This window comes from Dasypus novemcinctus, chromosome 3 (genome assembly GCF_030445035.2).
Source record: "Dasypus novemcinctus isolate mDasNov1 chromosome 3, mDasNov1.1.hap2, whole genome shotgun sequence".
Taxonomy (NCBI): Eukaryota; Metazoa; Chordata; class Mammalia; order Cingulata; family Dasypodidae; genus Dasypus; species Dasypus novemcinctus.
Window position 1 is genome coordinate 135,695,209 of NC_080675.1, and position 24,466 is coordinate 135,719,674.

The 24,466-nt window shown below is 40.9% G+C and overlaps 1 pseudogene; it reads left to right on the top strand.

Annotated features, from left to right (window-relative positions):
- Nucleotides 1-2,602: 2,602 nt before the first annotated feature.
- Nucleotides 2,603-3,915, top strand: LOC101438182 (large ribosomal subunit protein uL4-like; annotated as a pseudogene).
- Nucleotides 3,916-24,466: the final 20,551 nt, after the last annotated feature.

Below are 24,466 nucleotides of genomic sequence, written 5' to 3' on the forward strand. Positions count from 1 at the left end.
GCAGTTATGGCAAGCACATCAACGAAAGGTGAGTAAACACTCTTAGAATGAATAAGAAGCCTAGGAGACAAAGTTATGTGTAGCCATAAGTCTCCCCTCTCTCCTGCGGCCATCAGACTTGAGGCAATGGGAGGAAAAATAAGAAATGCTGAGGGGAGGAGAAGAAGCCAGTGGCATTGAGTGGCTCAGTGTATTTGTTGGTTGATCTAGCTAATCCCTTCCCTTTCAGAAGGTGGCAGGCAGAATAATCACACTGCTCCCCAAAGCTGAAAGTTTGGGTTTTCTCCTTTTGTGTAAGCTGAAAAACTGCTTATACTGTCTGCCAAGGGCCGGTTGCCACCTCCTTTGGGAAGTATTGTTTCATTTCAAAACAGGGGCGGAAGGAAGATAGAGCAACTCTCACTCCTTTCTTTCAGGAGAGCATTTTGTTCCTTCAGCTGTCAAGAAGCCTTTGTACAGGCAGGTATTTATTCCCAGGGCAGAAGAATTGGAGACAAGCATTAGATATTTGCCAATTCTTGATCACTTTCCTCATCCTTTATATTTTCTTCCCTTGAAACTTGTTTAGATCATGTGTTTTTTCCTGTTAGGCTTTGCGACCATTTTCAAAATAAGGGTTATCAGCAATGTGTATTTTTATGTAAAGTAAGAACAAAGAAGAGAAAATCCAAGTCAAGGAAAGAAGCAGCAGTAAATATTTTAAATGTAAAGATAAGCAAAGCTGCTGTCCTTAAGCTTTAAAAACTGTCTCTGAGATTACTGTCAAATAGGGCAGGAAGGGAAACATGACATATTATATAACTGTCATATTAGGCATCAAAGAGGAGTTGGATGTTAAATAGCCACATACTTTACAATTTTCTAGGCGTCAGTCACTTGGACTATATTATATGGAGTAGGACTCTGGGTCTCTGATGATCCATTCATCAGGGCATTAGAGACTAGACTCAAAAGTATTTTCTATGGAGAATCTTAACCCAGCCAAAGAAGAGGTAGATAATCTTCTGTTCGGGGTCCTCAATTTTCTAAAAAGGATAAACTCATCCTCCTTTTTTTTGACTGTTACAGCAAATGGCAACACATTTAACTGGTGACAAATGATAACAGCACACCTCATATTTGCTAAGGAGTAAGATTTCATGATCTCAGGCATTTTCTGTACGTATCAAGGTTATTAAGCAATATTTATGTAAACATGTCTATGGGGGTGTGTGTATGTAGCAGTTTGATATTATTGATGAATTCCAAAAAGAAATATTGGATTATGTTTGTAAACTGTTCTTTTCTTCTGGGCATATTAGATTATTTTGGATTCAGAGGGTGTTGAGGCCCCACCCTTGGTGGGTGGGGACTTACAGATAAAAGGCATGGCAAAGGACAGAGTTGGAGGGTTCTTAATGTTGGAGCTTTGATGTTGGGGTTTGATGCTGAAGTCTTAAGCTGGAGGCCTGGGAAGTAAGCACACAGAGGAAAGAGAAGCCAGCCCTGGGAAGAGAGGAACCCTGAAGCCTGAACCCTGGCAGATGTTGGCAGCCATCTTGCTCCAACATGTGAAAATAGACTTTGGTGAGGGAAGTAACTTATGCTTTATGGCCTTGTATCTGTAAGCTCCTACCCCAAATAAATACCCTTTATAAAAACCAACTGATTTCTGATATTTTACATCAGCACCCCTAAGGCTGACTAATACAGGGGGTAGCCAGGAAGGATTCTAGTCTACCTTCTGCCAGATATACAAAACCTACCATCAAACTAAACAAAGTAAGCTGGCGGGATAAGTCAGGATGGTGTTGAATGATTCCTCCCCGACTCCCTTCCATCCCCAAATGCTTAAATACATTTTCTGAATGCCCCCCGACAGGAGGCTAGCATCCTGTGAGGAAGGGTGGTCAAAGAAATAGCCCATTTAAACTCATTGCTGTAGCTACCTAAAGATATTGAGGCATTTCTGTAACCAAAAACTTCTTTAAAAATAAAGTTTAAAAAAAAAATGACATTGAGGCAGTCCTGAGGGCCTTTGAGAGAAACACATCTCTGAAATCAGGAACAGGTCCATTTCTTCTGAGGAACCAGGTTGCTCTCATATTTTGGACACAGAATGGTAAGACTGATCTGTTTTTCTTTTTGTAATTGGCTGGTTTGAAGCTTAGAGCTAAATCTGGAGCCCAGGAAGGATCCAAGTATACAGGACTTCATCATACCAAGGTTTGCTATGGCCTCAGAGCTGAAGCCATTGGGCAAGACTCCTAGAGTTCTCACTTTGCCTCATCTATTTTTTATCCATCTTGAATTTAAATTTTGCAATAAGCTGTCTTTATTTCTTTCCGGAACAAGAGGTGGGTTATAATAAACACACTTATTAAAAGAAAAGAGGAAGCATAGAATTTCTCCAGGGAGACAATGTTTTTCTCTAGCTGTAAACTCCAAAAGAAATACCTAAAATGGGGGCATTGCTTAGAAACAGTTGAATAATGTAATGAATAAAGTCCTCAATGATGATTTTATAGCAAGCACAGAAGCTGTATTTGGGAGCCTTTGTTTTTTCTCTTTAAGTCTTTGAAAGCAAAGTTATTGAACAAGTGCCCTTTACTGTGGGAGCTGCGGGATAAGAGGAGAGTGGCCTTCTCTTCTCCCTGCCATGGTGTGTGCTTGCCCATGGATGTAGGTGTACTCCAAAAGGGGAGCTGACTGGCAAAAATGTCTCTTTGCCTGCTGTGTTCAAGGCTCCCATTGTGGATATTGTGTACCTTGTTCACACCAACTTGTGCAGAAATAGCAGACAGCCCTGAGATGTCAGTGAGTTAGCAGGTCATCCGAACAGTGCTGAGTCAAATTCCCAGAGCTCAACGCTGTGGGGCTCACTGATCTGTCTTGGCTGCTTTTGGAAAACGTGTGATGGAGGCTACATGTTCGCACCAACCAGGTCCCGGTGCCATTGGCACAGTAGAGTGAACATTACACAGAAGTGATATGCCATCTGCTCTGCCCTGCCACTTCAGCCTTACCAGCCCTGGTCATGCCTAAAGGTCATTGGATGGATGAAGTTCCTGATCTTCCTTTGGTGGTCAAAGATAAAGTTGAAGGCTACAAGCAGACCAAGGAGGCTCCTTTGCTCCTTAAGAAATTTAAGACCACACATGATATCAAAAAGGCCTACACCTCTCAGTGAATGAGAGCTGGCAAAGGCAAAATGAAAAATCATTGCTATATCTACGAGGACAATGGTATCACCAAGGCCCTCAGAAACATCCCTGGAATTACTTTGCTTAATGTGAGCAAATTGAATATTTTGAAATTTGCTCCTGATGGGCATGTGGGACGTTTCTATATTTGGACTGAAAGAGCTTTCTGCAAGTTAGATAATCTGTATGGCAGTTGGCATAAAGCTGCCTTCCCAAGTGAGTTAACTACAACCTTCCCATGTACAAGATAACACAGTTCTTAGGAGTACCTTGAAAAGCCCAGAGATCCAGAGAGCCTCCCAAGCCCCATGCAAGAAGATGCATCACCGAGTCCTAAAGAAGAACTCTCTGAATATCCTGAAAATCATGTTGAAACTAAACCCACATGTAAAGACTATGGACTGGAACACCATTCTTTGCCAAGCCAGGAATGTAAATGAGAGTGATTTATTATTGATAAGTAAAGCTTTTGTAAAGTTTGTAATATTTTTGCAGCACAAACTCAGGGTACATGGAGGAGCAGCAGCACTAGTGGCCAAACCATATGAGAAGGAGGGTTCCAGGCAAGAAGCCTGTGGTAGAGGAGAAAGGGAGAAAGAAGGGTGTTGGTATTGAGAAGGGGAAGAAACCTTTGTTGGGAAAGAAGGCTGCACTACCAAGAAAGCAGCAGCTGGAAAAAAAAACACCAGCAGAAAAGAAACCTACCACAGAAGAAAAGAAGGCTGCTGCTTAAATCTGTTTATTCCATAAAACTCAAGTCATTTCTGGACACCTTATTTTGGATAAAGACCTGATCAAAAACACATACACACACTCACACACACAAAGTCAAGGGCCCAGAAAATTACTCAGTGCCCATCAAAAGAAAAATGGATAGTGATATATTCACATGAGAGAATACAATACTTCAATGACAATGAACAATTAAATCTCACAAATATAATGTTGTCCTAAAGAGGGCAGACACCAAAGAGCATGTGTGGGTGGTTCACTTACTTAAAGTTTCAGATCAGGCAGAGCATCTATGGGGATAGATGTTAGCATACTTGCTCCCCTGGGGTGGTAACACCTGGAAGGGAGCTCGAAGGGATTCCAAGATGCTGCTACTTGTTTATTAGGCAAGCATGCCCCGTTAAATGGAATGGTTAGGATTGGAGCATTTTCTGTTGTATGCTATAGTCAATAAAAAATTTAAAAAAAACAAAAACACAAGGGCCTACAGTAAATGAGGAGTATACTGCAGACCAGCCTCAGCCTTGGAATTGGCCATAAATTTGATTTTAGCTTCAACTTCAGCCTTCAAAAGGCCAAATAACTAAATGCTTACTTCAAAGTCACTTCTGGCATCCCTGGATGTGTGCATGATCAACAAGCATATGACTAGTAACTATTTCTAGCTATCACACTATAATAATGTTAGCACTGTAAAAGAGGTATGTCATTTGATTTACTTTTTTTAATTTTTAAAATTTATTTTATTTATTTCTCTCCCCTTCCCGCCCCCTCCCCCCCCATTGTCTGCTCTCTGTATCCATTCACTGTGTGTTCTTCTGCATCCACTTGCATTATCAGGCAGCACTGGAAAACTGCGTCTCTTTTTTGTTGCATCATCTTGTTGATCAGCTCTCCATGTGTGTGACACCAATCCTGGGCGGGCTCTGCTTTTTTTCACGTGGGGCGACTCTCCTTATGGGATGCACACCCTGCTCATGGGGCATCCCAGCATGGGGGCGCCCCTGCATGGCACAGCACTCCCTGCAATGGCAGCACTGTGCGTGGGCCAGCCCACCATACAGGTCAGGAGGCCCTGGGGATCAAACCCGGACCCTCCATATAGTAGATGGATGCTCTATCAGTTGAGCCACGTCCGCTTCCCTGTCATTTGATTCAATTGTTATTTCAAATATAGGAAAACATTCTAGCTGTTAAGAGAAAAATCTCCCTATGCATATTTATTACAGCATGAATAAAATGCTACGATAACTAATAGTGAGCAAATTTTAATACAAAAAAAACAATTTCAACTTTCAAACAGTTAAATAGAAGAAGTTGACAATACTGAAAGACAGTGTGTTAGCTAGTTAACTTATATCCTTTTGAGCCAATGAATAATTTAAATATAGAAATTTAAATAACAATACAAAGCAGAATAATGGAGTTTCAATTGTATTATAATTCTAATCCTTGTAGAATTGTTTGGTGTATTAGCATCTATTTCATTTTTTAAAAAAAACAAACTTTTAAAGGAGTGTATTTAAATTGTTCTTATTTAATTCTACCTAGGCCATGAGTCTTTCAAGGAAAAGTCCTATTTGGGAATTCTTCACATTTTGTGAGGAAGAATTAAAAGCAGAATGTTAACCTTGCCTTAACAAAATTTCACGAGGAGGAAAAACTCCAGAACGCATGTACAATAACATTGACAATAAGTTATCTTTGATCCAGAAAAAATGAAAAATAAAGAGAATATGAAGAATAAAGGAAGTAAATTAAAGACAAATGAGGAACACATTCTATTCTTGCCAAACTTCAAAACAATTGACTTACAAGACTATTTTAGGGAGACAATCTTTATAGTTTTTGCCCTATAGAAGCTAAACTTTAAACAAAAATCCTTGCTACAATGATGATACCATACACTACTAAACATTTTCAGTATTAAAAGACAAAGGTTTTTGAGATTAACCAATGTAAGTTTCCTAAAAGCAAGATTCCTTCTAGAAAACACGATTCTGAAAACTTTTTTCCTGAAGGATATTCTGTTTTTCACATGTGTAGTGATGTTATGACACATGTTAGTTTAAAATGAGTTTCTTTGTAGTGCTGAAAGTTCCTGCACTAAATGGACAAACTTAAAATTTGACTACTAAAATTTTAATAATAAAATTATGATAAATTATTTTAAAATAATGTATCAGATTTATTCTTATCTCCCAGAAGTTCATTCTGGCTTGGTAGTGATATTTGGCTTTGGCTAAGCACTAATTTTAACACTTGACCAGTTTTTTCATTTGGGCAACATTTGTATTTTTGCTGTACTTGTAACATAAACAAAATAAAGAAAGGTACAACTGCTTGGGGCTAAGATCTTGAGGTTAAAGTATTTATCTTCTGAAAGTATCAACTGAACCCACCTCAGGATGTTTGGACTTGCTATTTGCTCTGCCTGAAATACTTTTCCCCCTGTCTTCACATCATTAGTGCCTATAGCAGTTTGATAAGGTTATGAATTCCAAAAATAGATATTGGATTATGCTTGTAATCTGATCTGTACCTGCGCATGATTGAGTTATGATTAGGGCATTGAGTCCACCCCTTGTGGGACTCACAGATAAAAGGCATGGCAAAAAACAGAGTTGAGGATGTTGGAATTTGATGCTGAAGACTTAAGCTGGAGCCCTGGGAATTCAGCACACAGAGGAAAGAGAAGCCAGCCCCAGGAAGAAAGAAACTTTGAACCAGAGAAAAGCAAGCCCCAGGAATGTAGGAACCCAGGAAGCCTGAACCCTCACAGAAGTCGGCAGCAGCCATCTTGCTCCAAATAGACTTTGGTGAGGGAAGTACCTTATGCTTTATGGCCTAGAATCTGTAAGCTCCTACCCCAAATAAATACCCTTTATAAAAAACAACCAATTTCTGGTATTTTGCATCAGCACCCCTTTGGCTGACTAATGCAGTGCCTTCATTAGTTGGGTATTAGGTCAAAGTCTCTTCAGAGGCCCACTCTGGGCCATCCTAGTGAAAGCAGAAATGCATTTACCCCCACAGTCACTTTCTGTCCCAGGTTTAGCACCCTGGATTATCTTGATCCTCTGAGGACTTAACACTAGTTGAAATTACTATATCCCCGTCCCCCAAGTTTATTGTTTCTTCTAATCAGGGTCCCAGCCCAGAGGATGGTAGTGAGAATAGACTTCTCTCCTTCCTTCCTTCCTCCTTATCTGCCCTGAAAGTTCCTGTGCAGTACCTCCCATCACCATCCACAAGTTCCACCCACTTGCAGGAGGAGGTGTGCTGACTGATACCACGCAGCTTTAACACCAAACCAGCCGAGGATCAAGCCCTGGCTTTGGACAAGTCACTCAGCCTCTCCTAGCTTATTCAAAAGACTGATATTTAGAATCTATGTGATCATCTATTTCCAAAGTCATGTGGCTTAAGCATAAGAATATGCTATAAATATTCATTCTATGCATTCAATATTAATTTTAAAATATATGAAACACTAGTATAAAGCGCATAATCAACCCTTTCTCCTTTAGTATTTTTTAATTTGAGAAGTCATGAATTTACAAAACAATCATGCCTACCATATTGAATTCCCATACATTGCCCCTCCTACCAACACCATATATTGTTGTGACACATCTGTTACAATTGATGAAAGATCATTATCATAATATTACTGCTATCGATAGTCCATGCCTTATATTTGGTGTATTATTCCCAGAAACCATCCTATTATTAACACCTGTTTCAGTATTGTATATTTGTTATAGTTCATGAGAGAATGCTCTCATATTTGTTTTGTTAACCTTAGTACATCATTCACCATGGAGTTCACTGTGTTATACGGTCCCCTGCCTTGTACAATCCATCCAAAGTGTACCCTCAGTGGCTCTCAGTTTCATCACAGAGATGTGCTCTCATCAGTTCAGTCCATTTCAGAACATTTTCATTACTCTAAAAGAAAATATTTCATAACCCTTTATATACCATCCATTGTTGACCCTTAGCACTGGTATAGTAACTTCTTTGCCATTGCAAAATAGTAAACTAATACTGTTAACTATAGTCTACATGTATTATAGTTTTCTATGTATCTCCATAGTCTTAACAGCTTGTAATTGAAGAACATTCTCGTGTTTGTACTATTAACCACAATCATCCACCACTGAAATCACCATGTTACACAGTCCCTAGAGCATCCTCTAATTTTCTTTCAATTGACATTAACCTCCTTAGACCACCCCACTATACTCATTATAATGTGTTACCATCAACTCTATCCATTTCCCCACATTTAAAATCCACCTTATTAAACATTCTACATACATTCAGCATCAGCTCCCCCTTCTCAACCAATATTCTATCTCCCAGTGACCTATATTCTAGAGTGTAACTCCATGAGTTTATTCATCATATTTATTACTGAGACCATGCAATATTTGTCCTCTTGTGTCTGGCTTATTTCACTAGATTTTTTTTTTGTCTTTATTTTTTTAATGTTACATTAAAAAAATATGAAGTCCCCATATACCCCCCCACCCCCCTCACCCCACTCCTCCACCCATAACAACAACCTCCTCCAGCATCATGAGACGTTCATTGCATTTGGTGAATACATCTCTAAGCACCGCTGCACCTCATGGCCAATGGGCCACACCATAGCCCACACTCTCCCACAGTCTACCCAGTGGGCCATGGGAGGACATACAATGTCTAGTAACTGTCCCTGCAGACCACCCAGGACAACTTCAACCCCCGAAAATGCCCCCACATCACATCTCCTCCTCCCACTCCCTACCCCCAGCAGCCACCATGACCACTTTCTCCACACCAATGCCACATTTTCTTCCATTACTAATCACAAATAGTTCATGAATAGAATGTCAGTGTCCCCTCTAATCCATACTCTATTCCTCCATCCTGTGGACCCTAGAATGGCTGTGTCCACTCCACATCTATATCAAAAGGGGGCTTAGATTCCACATGGATGCTGGATGCAATTCTCCTGCTTTCAGTTGTAGGCATTCTTGGCTCCCTGGTGTGGTGGTTGACCTTCTTCACCTCCATGTTAGCTGAATGGGGTAAGTCCAATAAACCAGAGTGTAGGAGTTGCAAGTCTGTTGAGGCTCAAGGTTGCCTTTCCCTCCACATTTCTACCTAGTTCTACCCTACTCATCTTTTTTTCTCTTCAAGGATGTCTTCCCAACCCCATTGGCAAAGTTAGTTGCTCCTTATCTCCTTAACAACTAGTATATACCACATTAACCTATAATTATTGTCTGCATGCTCATCTTCCCCTCTCTACTGTAAGCTCATTCAGGACAGACAATATAACTTATCCATCTCTGTATCCTCAGCACCTACCCCAGATTTTTATATAGTAGGATTTCAGTATTTACTACATTAAAAAAGTAATGCGCTGATGACTACCTATTATAGTCTTGGACAATTACCTAATTTCTCTGGACTATATCTGAGTTGCTTCCTTTGTAAAATGGGGGTTATATTACCCACCATATAGGGTTGCTGTGAAGAATAACTACAAAACCTCATGAGGGGGCAGGGACTTAATTTTGTTGGTGGTGGTGTTGACTGCTGAATCACCAGTGCCTAAAACAATGCCCAACATATACAGAAGGCACTCAACAAATATTTCTGTCATGACTCAAGTGAGATAACCCATGCAAACTGCTTGGCACAGTGCCTGACCTATATATAGGCTCAATACATGTTAGTTAGCTATTATTAGTAACTCTTCTTATTCTGGTCAGCATCTGTCTCACTCCATTTCACCTTGTTGAACAGGCATAGCAGCTGGAAACATTATCATAGACACTCAGGATGACATTTTTCTACTCATGTAGTGCTGCCTTTAGTCACCTACACTGAGTACTCCATCATTCACCCACCTTCCCTGCCTACCTCAGTCCCAGGGAGCACCACCTCTTCTGAACTTTTCTGATCTGCATTGTATGGGATGTTCACTGGACCTTGGTCATCCTGTGTCACCATTCAAGGCTGTGTGCCATTTCCAACTAGCTGGTGAGATCCTCAAAGCTCTTTAGGCCACCTCCCTCAACATTACTTAGTGATTGATGGTGGGCGTCACCACCATCAGTCACCATAAACTGATCACCACTGGCTACTTTATGAGCCTCAGGTGCAGCTCTAGATCCCCCGCCCTTTAACACACCCTCCTTCACATGTACACACACACACACACACACAATATTCAGTCTCTTTCTATTCCGACCTCACCTCCATCACTTCATTGAAGAATTCTGCCTACAATTTTCTAGATTCTACCTTTAGGGCTTGGTTCAATCAATGCATTTCAAACATGTATTAAGACTTATGCAATTTCCAAGGTGTAAAGGGTAATTCAGATGATTACAACAATGTTGTTGTGTCAAGGAGTCCAGAGACTTCTCTGGTAGCTTTTTACCCATCAGGAATGCCATCCCTGCCATTCACATTCATCTTATCCTTCAGGGCTCCCATCTTCTGGGAAGTTCTCTCCAAGGAAGCCCACCTCTGTCCTGATTATCCTTTTATTCTACACTGGCTCAGGGGCTGTGTGCTGTGAGGGGAAATTACCAGTGGATTCTGCACATGTACACTGACGCCCTTGGCAAATGGGCCTTACCAGAGCATCGGACTGCAAGGAAGATTCTCTGTGTCTGCATCTCCCAGGAGGCCTGGCATGTAGCTGGCACTTGATAATTGTTTGTAACTAAAGTACTTTAGCAAATTTTGTTTCTTCCTTGCTATAGAGCTGATGTTTCTCCAGGGCTTGAAATTGCTCTACAGGTCCTGGTCCCTTAACACAGGGGTATTAAAAGTCTACTCATGATGCTGCTTCAGAAAAACCTACCCAGTTCTTCCAGAAACAATTCTATGACCCACCAAGAGTTCCCTGTTCTCATTTCTCCTACATGTATTGAAGACTGTCAGCTCTCACAGCTGGTTTCCTATCTAACTCTACTACTTACAACGTATTTGACTTTGGAAAAGGCAAGTTACCTCCATGAACTTTGATGCTTCTCATCTGTAAAATGGAGTTCGACCTAATCTACGTTTTACAAGGTTGTAGGGGAATAGAGTTGACATTTTTAACTGTGCCAGATACTTTTAGGTATCAACACAGTAACAATTATAATGACTCATACAGCATTTACTCTGTGTTTGGCATTGTTCTAAGTGCTTTACATGAATCGAGTCATTACATCCTCCTAACAACCCTATAAGGTAGATGCTATTATCCTAATTTTATAGAAGAGAAACAGACACACAGAGAGGTTGAGTAATCTGCTCAAGGTTGCATGGTTTGTAAATTGTAGCGCAGTTAAGATCCCAATTCCCCAGGCAGTCTGATTTCTGAGTAAATGCTCTGAACCCCTACTTAATAAATAGTAGTTGTTATCTTACCTAACAATAAATGGTAGTTATTACTCTCATAGTTAAAAAATCTATATATTTCTATGTTAGAAGAATACTGTAAAGATGATATTTTCTATTTTTCCATTGATAAATACTAGAAGCTAGGAAAAAAGCATACTTTATCCAAAGGTGATGCCACAGGGACAACCTGGACATTATTGAGTGGAATGTTCATGACCCTGAAATATTACGTGCAAACCTTGGAATTCCCATTAAACTATTTGCTAGAAGATTAAATTCCAGAATAAAATACTAACTAGAACATATACTTCTAACCCAACAATGTTCATTTTAAAACTTCCAATTTAAAACCACAATTTTGATTCCAGCTTTTCCTTCTGTGGCCTGTCTTCTTTTTGGCTCCCTAACTCCTTCATGCATATTCTACTTTGCTTTTCCATTACAAACTGTGGCTCTGTTGTTTCTCTGGAAGTGAGGAAGGAATTTATTCAAATTTGACCTAAAGCTATAGATAATAAGCCACTGAAAACAGTTCCCCCAGACACACATCTCGGTCCCTACCTGATGCAGTAGCCCCAAAGGAATTCTTATGGCCTACTTAGATCCTCCTGGGTGGAGGTAGGGAGTTCCAAATGGAATATGCTGACACTGCACTAACTATATAGCAGGCACCCTGTAATGACACCTTCGGATAACACAGAAAATGATTGTGTTCCAAGGATGGAATGTAATGAGAGGGGAGGGTACCGAGAGCCACGGGCGGCATTGTTTCCAATCTAACAACACAACTGGGGGCAGGCACAGGTGTGTGTTGTTTTCAAAATAATAAATACTGCTACGGTGTTTCTGCACAAGGCTTTTGAGGAGTGGAGGAAGTTGGGAGAGCCAACCAGCATTAGCAGATTTCTAGTTCCCCTACAAAGGTGGAAGTGGGAAGAACAGCCTAAACAGGGTAATTGGTTATGGCACTTTTTGGTCACTGATAACATTTTCTACCAAGAGCTTGCAAACTTACTTTTCACTGCACCTCTATTACTTGGCAAATGACAGGACCTCTCTCAGCCTTAAATTTCTTTATCTGTCAAAATAGGGTAATTTATAACATCTAATTCATAGGTTATTGTGAGTGTATATATATATACACACGCACACATACATGCATAGACAGATGGATAGAACCCACACAGTAGGTGGCACATAGTAAATAAATAATAAATGTTAGTTTCCCCTATGTCTCTCAAGTTCCACCAAGTTTATTTTGGGGAAAAGTAAAAGGGAAATCCACCCATATGTAATGGCAATGAAACCCAACCTTTCACGTACTCCACGAAGATAAGATCCATTCAGTCAAAGAACGAGCTCAAAGTCGAAAAGCATCACTCTATAATCTTTTACAGAATGGTGACACTAGGCTGATTTGTCAAAAAATCCTTGTACATCTCCACACTGGGTGCTTTTAATGAATGTCAGATTTTAAGAATCAACGACATTGACATTACTCCACTGAGCAAAGACTGACGGCCCAACTTATAAATTCCCTGATGCATGTATTAGCAAGAAAGCAAGATGAGTTTTCTGTTCGCTGGTCTTGTTCTGCTGTCAAATTCTGGGGGACCTCCATTTCAAGCAATATATCTAATCTCTTTAAATTAAATTATCTTCCTTTTGCCAGTCAGAATTTTTTAAGAAGAATATTATCAACTAAGTGGATCAGAAAATGTGAGTTTTAAGTCTTGCTTCCTGGGTGAAATGATATTAAAATGGATGTTATTCCCCAGATAAGTGATGTATTCCAAGGGTCGTACACCACAGCTGTTAGAAACATTTTTAAAAGAACCTTCAAATCAAAGAAAGTGGGAAATATAAAATTAGAGGGGATTTCCTTCTTCAGAGAAATACTGGGTGTAATTTAGCTTTTATCAGCACAATAATAACTTTTCCCACCTCAATTTGGTTTCTCCATTGATACTGTTTAACCATCAACAATATTAAATTGTTAGGATGGGTGTGAAATATTTTTCTGTATGTAAAATACTCTCGACTTACAGTTTTCTCAGAAGCTATTTCTAAACTAAAATCCCTAAATATCTACCAACAGACTTTTAAAAATCCTAACTCTTGCCCTCAGTCTCATTCTGTGACATTGTGAACTGTCCACCACATATAGCTTCTAGATTGCAATGGCCACAAATATTGATTCATATTTTGGTATACTAAAAGCCCACTTACAGTTCCCTCAAAATATACACTGAGGCTATATATGGACATTAAAATTTTCTTTTTTGATTTCAAAGCTAATGTAACAACAGAAGCTCAATTTGCTCAAAGTCTTCCATTTAGTAAGTGGAAGAGTTGGGATTGGTACCCAGTCCTTTTGACACCTTAATATTAAGAAAACCTGAAATCCCAAGCAACCTACTTTTAGGCTGCAATAGCTTATCATTATAAGCCTTTGTCAGTAAAGACTAGGTAAGGGGTCAGCAGATTTTTTTGTAAAGAGCAAGATAGTAGATATTTTAGGCTTTGTGAAACATGGTTTCTGTTGCAGTTACTCTAAGCCGCTGTTGTAGTAGAAAGCAGCTATAAATAAGCAAACAAATGAGCGTGGCTGCATTCCAATAAAACTTTATTGGTAAAAACAAGTAGTGGGCCAAATTTGGTCTACATTTTTAGTTTTTCAACCCCTGGTCTATACCACATTTGTTTTTTATAGCTTGATTAGATGAATAACATACATACTATTAGCTATGCTTATATCTTATCTCTAGGACTAAGTTGTAAAATTGTTAGATTATATGCCTTAACCTGCTTTGCCAGCCAATCTAAGCCATCTAGCATAATCCTGACTACAGTCAGTTTCTTAAAATTATCTGATAATTGATTAGGTGAATAAGGAAGGAAAGAATGTATCTAAAATCCTCAAGGGGTTCCTCCTAGAAACTTCTGGTCACCAGTATCAGCACTATTTAGTTTTAGTTCTACATTCATCTACTTATTTTGAGCAATCTCCAAGGATCAAAGAGTGTTTTACTCCCTTTTTCATCCAATATCTACATGATAAGGAGTGCTTTGCTAGTGAGTAATTCTCATAAATAAGATTGCTAGATTAAAATCACCAGTTTGCTTTCTTGGTTGGGAAATGTTAAAGACACACTTGATTTTAAGAGGAAATTTCTAATAAATGAAGACTGAGAGGAGATAATGAATCTTAAAAGAATGGAGGGAATGGGAAGCCCTAATGGGCTAAGACTTTAAAGCAAGATAGGAAGACAGCATTTTCATTTTATTTGACAGTTCTCCAAGAATACCCCTATTCTTTCATATTACTTTGGTGAAAGCAGTTAGGTTTAATGCCTAGCCATTGAGATGCTATCTCACGGACACAGATACCAAACATATTGTACACCTTGTGGTAACACATACCATTTTGCACTTAGAAATTACTAAGTCATTACTAAGTGGCAGATAATATTAATTCAGCTACCATTCCTGTTACTCGAGAGCTTTCTGTTTTATGATCTAGCCAAGTCCAGGCCATCATTACAAAACAGGCAATGGTGTTCACCCTACAATGCAGTAAGAAATAAAATAACCTTGGAAAGACAGAATTTATTCATTTATTTTTTCCTCCTATCAATGAATTTATACATTGGAGAGTATAGTGCTCTGTAAGGTAATTATTTCTGAAGGCATACAATCTGTCATGTGTGGATTTATCCCCTCCAAGGAAGGAGACAAAGTTATCCCCTGAACCAGGTCAAAAAAACAACGTATGAGTTCACCATGATCAAGGAGAGCATGGCTGAGTGTTGAAGGAGAGAGCAACAACTTTTCATGAGGAGTATGAGATTCTGTATGATTTAAAAAAAATAGCAGCCTTTTTCCTTAAGATAACAGTGGAAAGAACCATGGGTGTGGCAAGAATGGCAGGTCCCAGGTCCCTCCACAGCCCACAGAGGAGTGTTGAAATCAAGACTATAGTCAGGGATTGGAATTCAGATTCAAATTATTGAGGATTTTATGAGAGCATTTAAATCTGAATAACTAGGCCTAGTATGGAAACGGCAGAGTGCAATTGTTCCAACATTAGGCTTTAGTCCCAAACCAACCCGAGTAGGGGCCCAAGCCCAGCCCTTTCTCAGTGGTGTGACCTCTGACAAGTGTCTTGACCATTCTTAAGGCCCATTTTTATAAATGAGCTCTAATCTAAATGAGAGAGAATCATAGTACTCACCTCATAGGGTTATTGTGAGAACAAGTAGTACAGTGCTTTGCTCAACTCCTGGAGCACAGTAACCATAAACACTCAGTCTATACAGATATTATGGGATACTTGTGACCAGGGTGGGATAAGATCCACCAAAATTCCTATGATACCAAAAGACTCCCTGATACTTCAGGATACCTCATCTATGAAACTTAACCTGATTGTGCCTGCCAGAGCTTACTTCTTTCTTTACCATAGATAACCCTCAGTCATCTACTCATCAAGATTTTATTGAGACCTGCTTCACTAAGCAATGATAAGCATAAAGAAGATATCTTCTGTCAGCCTTGGTTCTTAGAGTTGCCATCTTGGAAGGAAAGAAAAATATCTAAAAGACAGACTGCAAAGTCTCACAAGAGAGATACAGACACAGTGCTACTTGAAGGACAATAGAAGAAGATAAAAGGAGATCTGGTTGGGGAAAATCATAGATGCCTACCTGGAACAGGTGACATTTGACTTCGGAAGTGAATAAATGGGTAGGATTTTGACAGATGGAGATGGATAGGAGCCAAATATAAGGCTCATTAGAGGAATGCACCAGATGTGGGCAAGTATTGTGTCTACTTACATCCAGGAAGGATTCCAGCTGCACTGGATGATAGGGTGGGTGGAGAAGAGTGTTGGAAAGGTAGGGTAGGGCCAGAGCACAAACCTGGAATGCCGGGTGGACTCAGAAGAAACCACCTTCCAAGAGGTATGTTTCTGAAGGAAAACCCAGTGGTGGGTCAGCAGGATGAAGGCTGAGACAGAGCTAAAAGTTTGGCAGTAGGAAGCAAATGAGTGCAGTTTCTATGGGTTAATAGGGGCAGAAGCCAAATGCAGTAGATTGAGGAATAAAGAGGTGGTAAATCAACATGTTTTGACTTCTGTTTTCAGAAGAAGTCTAATTATAGATGGAGAATTGGAGGGATATAGGGTATTTTTTTTTTTTTTTTTTTTAATTTCAGGAAGAGAGAAGCCTAAGCATATTTTAGGCTGGGGGAAGGCAGCCGGAAGCAGCAATGGAAAGAAAAAGAAAGAATGTATAGTAGAACTATTTCCTCTAAAAACATAGTTCTTAATAGCCATTGATGTTTCCTTATTCTAAAAAGTTTCAGTTCTGCAAGAATGAAGCTGTTTCCTCTACAGACATAGGAGTGGGGCCAGGATAGCAAGTAAAAACGCTGAAATATCCTGTGGTTGAAAGGGGGTCAATTGAAAGCTCTTGAGTTGTATAGTCTGGAGCAGTGAAGATGTTAGGTCTTAATCTACTCAGAATGTGGGGAATGGAAATAGGCCTAAGAGTCTGAGAAGCCTGGAGAAGGGTTGGCTCAGCCACTACAGAGAGTGCAGTGATAAGTTAACAATAAATTCATGGAGCGAGAGGCCAGCTGGGGTAATACAGACCAGGCAATTTAGTGGACCACATGACCACTGGTTTTCCTGACTTTCTCCAAACATGGGAGATGAGAAAGCGGGCAACAGAGGTTACTCGGTTGGAGGTTTTTAAGGCATAATGGAGGACATCGCGGGTGATGGAAGGGGTGGGGAGCAAGGAATTCAAGCAGGAAAGGAAGGAAGAGCTGACTAACCAAAGAGACATGATGGAGGGGAGAACAGGAAGGGCTCAGGGACTGGCATACTTGATGCTGAAGACTAACAAGTCCCTCATAGGTAAGGGAATAGAGAGGGGAAAGTGAGGAAGCTCTGCCCAGAGAAGGGAATTTATGACTTCTGGATCTTTTCTGGCCCACACATTTTTGGCACTAAGAATCCTAAAATTTTAGGTTGTCAAAAAAAAAAACCCAAACTTGTTTGCATTCAGTTCTGTGCCTGATACACACTATCAAGTATTTTATGTAAATATCTTGTCAATGTAATTAAGATTGTGAACTCCCTGAGGGCAGATACAACATAATCTTTTCTTTCATAATGCCAAAACATATAATAGAATGAAAGTTTACCATCAATGACCAATAATTATTGATAAGCTGAATCGAAATGATAAATCATGGTGCTTTCCTCCCAAAGCCACCAGTCTCCTCCTCTGTAACTATCAGGAATTCCATTAGGAAAGAAGCAGCCAGGACAAGGCCCAGTCACATTCGGAGGAAACTGAACTCTGTTTATGGCATTTAGGATTAGGATATGCTTACAAGTCGGTAGAATATTTGGGATTTGGGAAATAGCTTACTGTGGTGGTAGAGAGCATGGGTTTTAGAAGCCAACAGACCTGGTTCAAATCTGAGCTCAACCTCTTGCTAGGAGTGTGACCCTGAGTAGGTTTCTCAGCTTCTCTAATCCTCAGTTTCCAATCTGTGAAAAGGGAGAAATAGTACCAACATGATGGGACTGTTGTATGAAGCACTTAGCAGGAGCCTGCTACATCGTGAGCTGCCAGCAAAAACAGTAGCTCTTTAGAAACATACACTCCGGTTCACATGCTGCCTAAGATTTAAGCAAAGCTCTGGAGAATTCTGGCAGCCCAAAGAGAAATCTTATGATCTTTATAAATCTTTTTTTTTTTTACAGATTTATTTTTATTTATTTAATTCCCCTCCCCTCCCCTGGTTGTCTGTTTTCTGTGTCCTTTTGCTGCGTCTTGTTTCTTTGTCCGCTTCTGTTGTCATCAGCGGAACGGGAAGTGTGGGCGGCGCCATTCCTGGGCAGGCTGCACTTTCTCTCGCGATGGACGGCTCTCCTTACAGGGCGCACTCCTTGCGCGTGGGGCTCCCCTACGCGGGGGACACCCCTGTGTGGCAGGGCACTCCCTGCGAGCATCAGCACTGCGCATGGGCCAGCTGCACACGGGTCAAGGAGGTCCGGGGTATGAACCGCGGACCTCCCATGTGGTAGACAGATGCCCTAACCACTGGGCCAAAGTCCGTTTCCTATAAATCTTAACCTCTCTTTGCATCAGTTTCCTCGTTTGAAAATAGGGAGGATGATGATAATGAAGAAGATGAGGAGGAAGTGGTTAATATTTGTAAATTGCTTGGAACAGTGTCTGAGCGCAATACGCACCAATGAAATATTTTTTAGGAACTCTGGGTTTGTGATTAAAGGTTCCAGCAGCCGGCTCTTATGTGGAGGAGGAAGATTCTTTGAACCTGATGATGTGAGGAATAGATGTGTGGCTCTCATTCTGTAAGGTCTGGACTACAAGCCAAATTCTCAGAATGACTTCTCTGAATAGGCTCCCGTCCCCATTTCCTTTATGTAACAGTCTAAAAGTTAATTATAAGCTCTTCTCATCACTAACTTCCTTCCTATTCCCTTCAGAGTCATTTTGGCTCTCCTCCCAAACCCACGACATACAGTACCGCACTTGGCCTGCGCTGGGCTTGAGTGTCTTGCCCTGCCGTAACGGCAGCTGATCTGGGACTGGGTCTTCTAGTTCTCACAAAGGCGACCAACTCTGTATCTGAAGCTCCAACTGAGGTCATATCCATGGGGCCTATAGTAGGGTATAGTTGAAAGATGTACGAAGACCTGAGTTCAAGTCCATTCTGCACTTTTCTCCTTGCATAACCTTGGGTAATTTACTTAGCCTCGCTGGACCTCAGATTCCAAATCTGTGTAATGGGGATGATGGCACTAATAACTAGACTAACCCCAGAGAACTGCTGTGAGCTGCCAATGAACTAATTTGTCCAACAATATCTCCTAGATGTAAACTATTACTGTTATACCAGCACCATCATTATCCTACCTTATTTCTAAAAACAGGATATCTGTGGTTGCTTAAAACAAGCAAAACCCAGCACTGTGTGGAAAGGAGGCCAGCCTCCGCCATTTCCTTGGCAGGATGGTACAGCGGGCAGTCATCGTTTCTGGTTCATATCTTTCCAGTTATTTTCTTTCCACCTCAGGGAGGGCGGAAGGGATGCCACCGCTAGCCACATCAGCCCAAACAGCCCTCACAATTTTTCTTAAGAGTGGCAGATGCCACTGCTGGGTCAGCCTAAGAGCTGAGTTGGGATTTTAGGTAGCAGGGAGTAAAAATAGAAGATGGTTTTGAAGGACAAAAGAGGAAGGAGGATGGCTTCTCATCTCTGAAAGAAAATCTGCACAGGTTAGCCTGAGCAAAATTGTCAAGCAGGCACATTGATGTAAAATCCCTTTACTCCCGTCTCTGTATTCCCCTTCCATCCTTTCACCCTAACTCTCCCTGGATCGTTCAGGCTCTCAGCACCGGGCTGCCCAATAGCTCAGGTTCTGAAAAGATTGCCTCTGGCCTGGTCCTCCTGGTCCCTAACCCCGCTGTCCCCTCAGGTCTGTGTTCCAGATTGTTGAAGCTGATAATTGAATGATGCCAAGATGTTTTCGACTACCATTGCCTCAGGATGGGAGCTCCATCTAGAACACCTACTCTATCTTAAGAGAGGACTTCCTGGGCATAGTGTGATAAGTTAAAACAAGTAAGAATTTCAACTCCCTTAATAGGTCAGAAATATTTGTAGGGAGGAGGCTTTCAGCTTCCTTCACATCTTACAGATCTCACTGTGTTCATGGCTAGAGTTGATCCTGGAGTCTGTCTTCACAATGTTTTCAGCTCACTTTCCAGTTAGCCATAGGGCTGGTGGGTAAGGATAGAGGAAGTACGCATTTGAGTCCTCTCCTTCCTCCTGCTCTTCAGTTTTCCACAAAAAGTAACCCTAGGCACCTACTGTGCTCTTAGTTTATTTTCCTTCTACGGTCTGTACCCAAATATATAATTTTGCCTCTTCTAGGTGTGTAAATGATTCAGTCACTAGGGGAAAAAACACAGTGATTACTAATAGGTGATTCCACTAAGGCTCCAGCTGTGAACAGAAGAAATCCAAGATGACCCATCGTCTAAATGTCGATGCAAACTCCACACCATTCAGAGTGAAACAAGGAAGGCTGCGTGCAGGCAGCCAGAATGTATTACCAGATGCAGATTTAGCTCCTGAATTTGCGAATCTTTGCAAAGAAATTTAGGGGCCTCTCGTTGATTAAATAGCCTGTGATGGAGGATTCAGTTGTTCCCCACAATCGTTGCATGCAAATTATAGCTTCACATGGACTACAGCGTGGAGAGCCCTTAGGGGGCTGTACATTTTTAAGTAATTCTGCCATTGTTTTTGCATAGTAATTGGAAATGTACATTCTATTGGGATGTGATTCTTATTAGAACAGAAAGTAGCTGCTCTCTGCCTCAGGATCCTATTCATTTACGGTCACTGGGACTTAAAAAATGGAGGAAGAATCTGCATTTCCACTCTAAATGGGAATCTGCATTAAACACCAGCAAGTCTCCATCAGCATTAAAAGCTGACTTTCACTCTCTACTTTCATCTGCCTCTTTTCCCTGCTTCCTATTATTTATTTAGCTCAATTCTGCCTTTTGAATAAGCGGCTCCCTAATTGACTGAGTAGTAACTTGAGTTAAATTAGTCCTGTAAGAGTGGCAAATAGGTAAATGGCACTCTAGTCCGTTACCATAGAGAGGCTCGATCATCCAATGTGTTTGATGGACTATTATCTAGGAGCCAGGAGCCGACCTGTGCCTATGAGGATTCCTCAGGGGTCCCAATTCCAATACAATGTGGCATTTGGCTGGGATGGAAAGTCATGGGGTCAACTATCCATCCCTTCCCACCCTGTCCTCGTGCATCGGGGACATTTGTGTCAGAGCTGCCCTAGGTCAGGGTCACAGAATGAAGCCAACAGCCCCGCAGGTAAGGTCAAGTCGGTGACAGTGTTAAAATCCACTAACACAAGAGGCCACTCAGCTGGGCACTTAGGGGAGGAAGAACAGCTGTCCCTGGCTTCTTGCTGCACAGAGCAGGAGACTTGGCCAGCAGCAGCCCCACCTCCCAGGATCTTGTTATAAATGCAGGACTGCAAGTCCCATCCCAGACCTCTGAACCAGAATCTGCATTTTCACACGATCCTCATAATTTTAATGCCCGTTAGTGTTTGAGAAGCATTGGTTTGCATCTTAAGAGTCAGCATCCAAATCAGAAGGCTGAGAGTCTTTGTCAATAGCTATATACATAGTACATAGTAGCACATAGACCAGTACATAGTAGGCACTCAACTCTCCATGGATTAAATTGAAAGGGAATGGCAGAAAGACAGGAAAACACACCTGCATGGCAATATAAAATAACTTCTGCTGCAAAAGAAAAGGGAAGGAAGTTCCAAAGTGAAAATAAAAATCAAAGACAGCAGCTGGGAAGATTCCCCGGAGCTCCACCGAGGCTGGTGGAGATGGGCTGCGGCCCCACCTACTGGCTGGAGCCCCTGGTGTGCCATCCTTGTCCATGACCTTCATGCACAAGTCCCTGCCTCTCCCACCACTGCTTTAGGACGTTCGCCCCCTATCTTGCTCAACCAGACCTATTAACCACGGTTATCTCTGCCATACAGCACTATCAGGTTACTTTAAAGCTGCAGCCTAAATGGACCTGTGTAGACTCTTCACAATGTCTTTAAAGTTCTGACCTCTTGGTTTAAGTGGATAAGAGGTCAACAGGGATTTATAATAATCAGTCCTGGGGGGCTCACGGGTCCAGAGCTTGTGCTGTCCAGCGTGAGAAAAGTCACCCAAAATATTAAGAGAGAGAAAAATAAGTCAATATATCAGGGTTAAGTTAAAAAAAAAAATCAATCACAAATTCTGCTTGTCCTTCAGTTCTCTTTTCATCTGGTCTTATGAGGGAGAGTGTAGTCATATGCATGAAGGCAGTAACTCTAATGTACTTGATTCTGAGGTATATTGGGAGGGGGTATGTGATGTCATAATGGTTTTATGGGCATGACTCTGAATACTTTATATGCAGTATCTCATTTAATCCTCACAACAACCCATTGAAGAAAGTACTAATATTATCATCTTCCTACATATGAGAAAACTGAGGCACAGAGAAGTTAAGTAACTTGCTGAGGGTCACACAGCTGGTAAAGAAGTGGGGAATAGAAAACACAGGACTGAAAACCAGGTCTCTCTGATTCCAAGCCAATGCTCTGAAATTCTCTGTTACTCTGCATAGCTCCTCTGTTTTCTTAGCAAAAAGAAATGGAAATATAGGAATGAGAGAGAAAGAGAGAAAGGGAGAGAGAGGGAGAGAAGAAGAAGAAAAAGTAGAAGACGATGACAATGGCAAATTACCAAGTATGGGTTGGACCTATACACACCGTATACAGAGAAAAGGCTTTTGAGGAGGGTGATGGTTTTAGAGAACTATTTGCAAGGTTGAATTCACCTCTTCTGGTTACTCAGAGACAATTTTTTATACTCCAAGAGTTATTTAGCAAATGGATCTTAGTGACGAGGAAAGAAAATTTTGTTCTTAAGAAGGAAATCACCATTTCTCTGATAGGGTCTGGCTCACAATGGAAAGGAATTTGTTGTTTAGCCTGACCCACCTCTCTTACTCCATTTTAGTAGCTATCCGGATTGAGGTATATCTCTTCCTGCAACGCAGTTTAGTAATTAAAAAAAAAAAACAAAACTAAAAACTAAAAGTAGCATATGAAAATTTGCAATGCATATAATAGCATTATGATTGGGGCCTCCAAAATAAGTCATGGCATTTATTTATTCATGCACCACATAGTCTGTGGTCCCCTGGGAAAGAAATGTTTAAATTAAGATGTATCATAAGACAGTATCCCAGTGTCTTATGCATTCAATTACCGTTCACTAGCACATACCTTCTACACAATACTTGCTCCCTCATACTCTGGCCTCGTCTCTGGACATTTTGACAAAGGCTCTGCATCCCCCCACATCTAGTCTCACCCCAATTTTGAAAAGCCCATATTATTATTATTCTAACCTATCCTTCAATTTTACTTTCAATTCATTTCCAACCAGGAAAATCTAGTAACCTGTTGGAAGGGAGGGCAAAGGAAACTCACAGTATGTGCAAATATAAATTGAAATCCTCTTTGCTTTATTATAATTTCTATCCTAAAAACATGTACATAATTCATCATGGGGGATAAGGGGAGATATTAGATATAGGGCTGGGGACCTACTTTTTAATCGTGAGCAGTGCTTATGAAGGCAGAAGCTTTTTTCTAATGAGTCAAGAGAGTAAGAGAGAAATTCGAAGAGAAAATGTCAGTTTGATCTTTCACCTTTACATTTTTGGAAACAGGGAGAATAAAAGAGAAGTTTACCCTTTAAACTTTCTGAAATGACTGCACATTTAATCAACTACTTAAAATGTCAACTATTTGAAACATTTAAGAAATTTTGCTCTTTTGTTTAATATACAAGATAGTGTTTAAAAGTTACTCTTTAGCTATTCACATCCATAAACTTACCTTTCTAGAAGGGGGAAAAAAAGGCATGGAACTCTATTGGGTAATGTGCTGACACTTTACTGCACTTCCACCTTGCCCAAGGACGAGATTCACCATCAGGAGTCCAGACCTTGACCCAGGCAAAGAGAAATGGCCACTGCAAGAGCAGAGCCCTTCTTTGTCCCCCCAAATACAAGTGCAAACTTTAATGAATCCACTCCCTCCACCACGCGCCCCAGACGGCAATGGGAAATCCGAGTGCACCTGCTGCATCTCCCTTCGTATCACGTTGCTGTTATGAAAAATAGTTTGCTATTTTGGAACCCCGTGGCAGCCAGAGTGAATCGCCGAGGGCCCCAAGCTCGTTTATCTTGTGTCAGAAGCAAAGCCAAATGAACGCCACCTCTCCCAGCACCTGAAGAATGGGAAGAAGCTCAGAGAGGGTAAAAATAGCCAAGGGCTTGGGGAAATGGTGCCGAAATGAGTGGTCTGTGCAGGTTAAGTAGGGCTTCTCATGACCGACTCCTGCTTTTTAGAGCACTGCTCTTTGACACAGGAAGCAGAGAGCTTTACCCATAAAGAAGCAGACTTTGTGGAGCTAAGCTATGGAATGCAGGGGCTG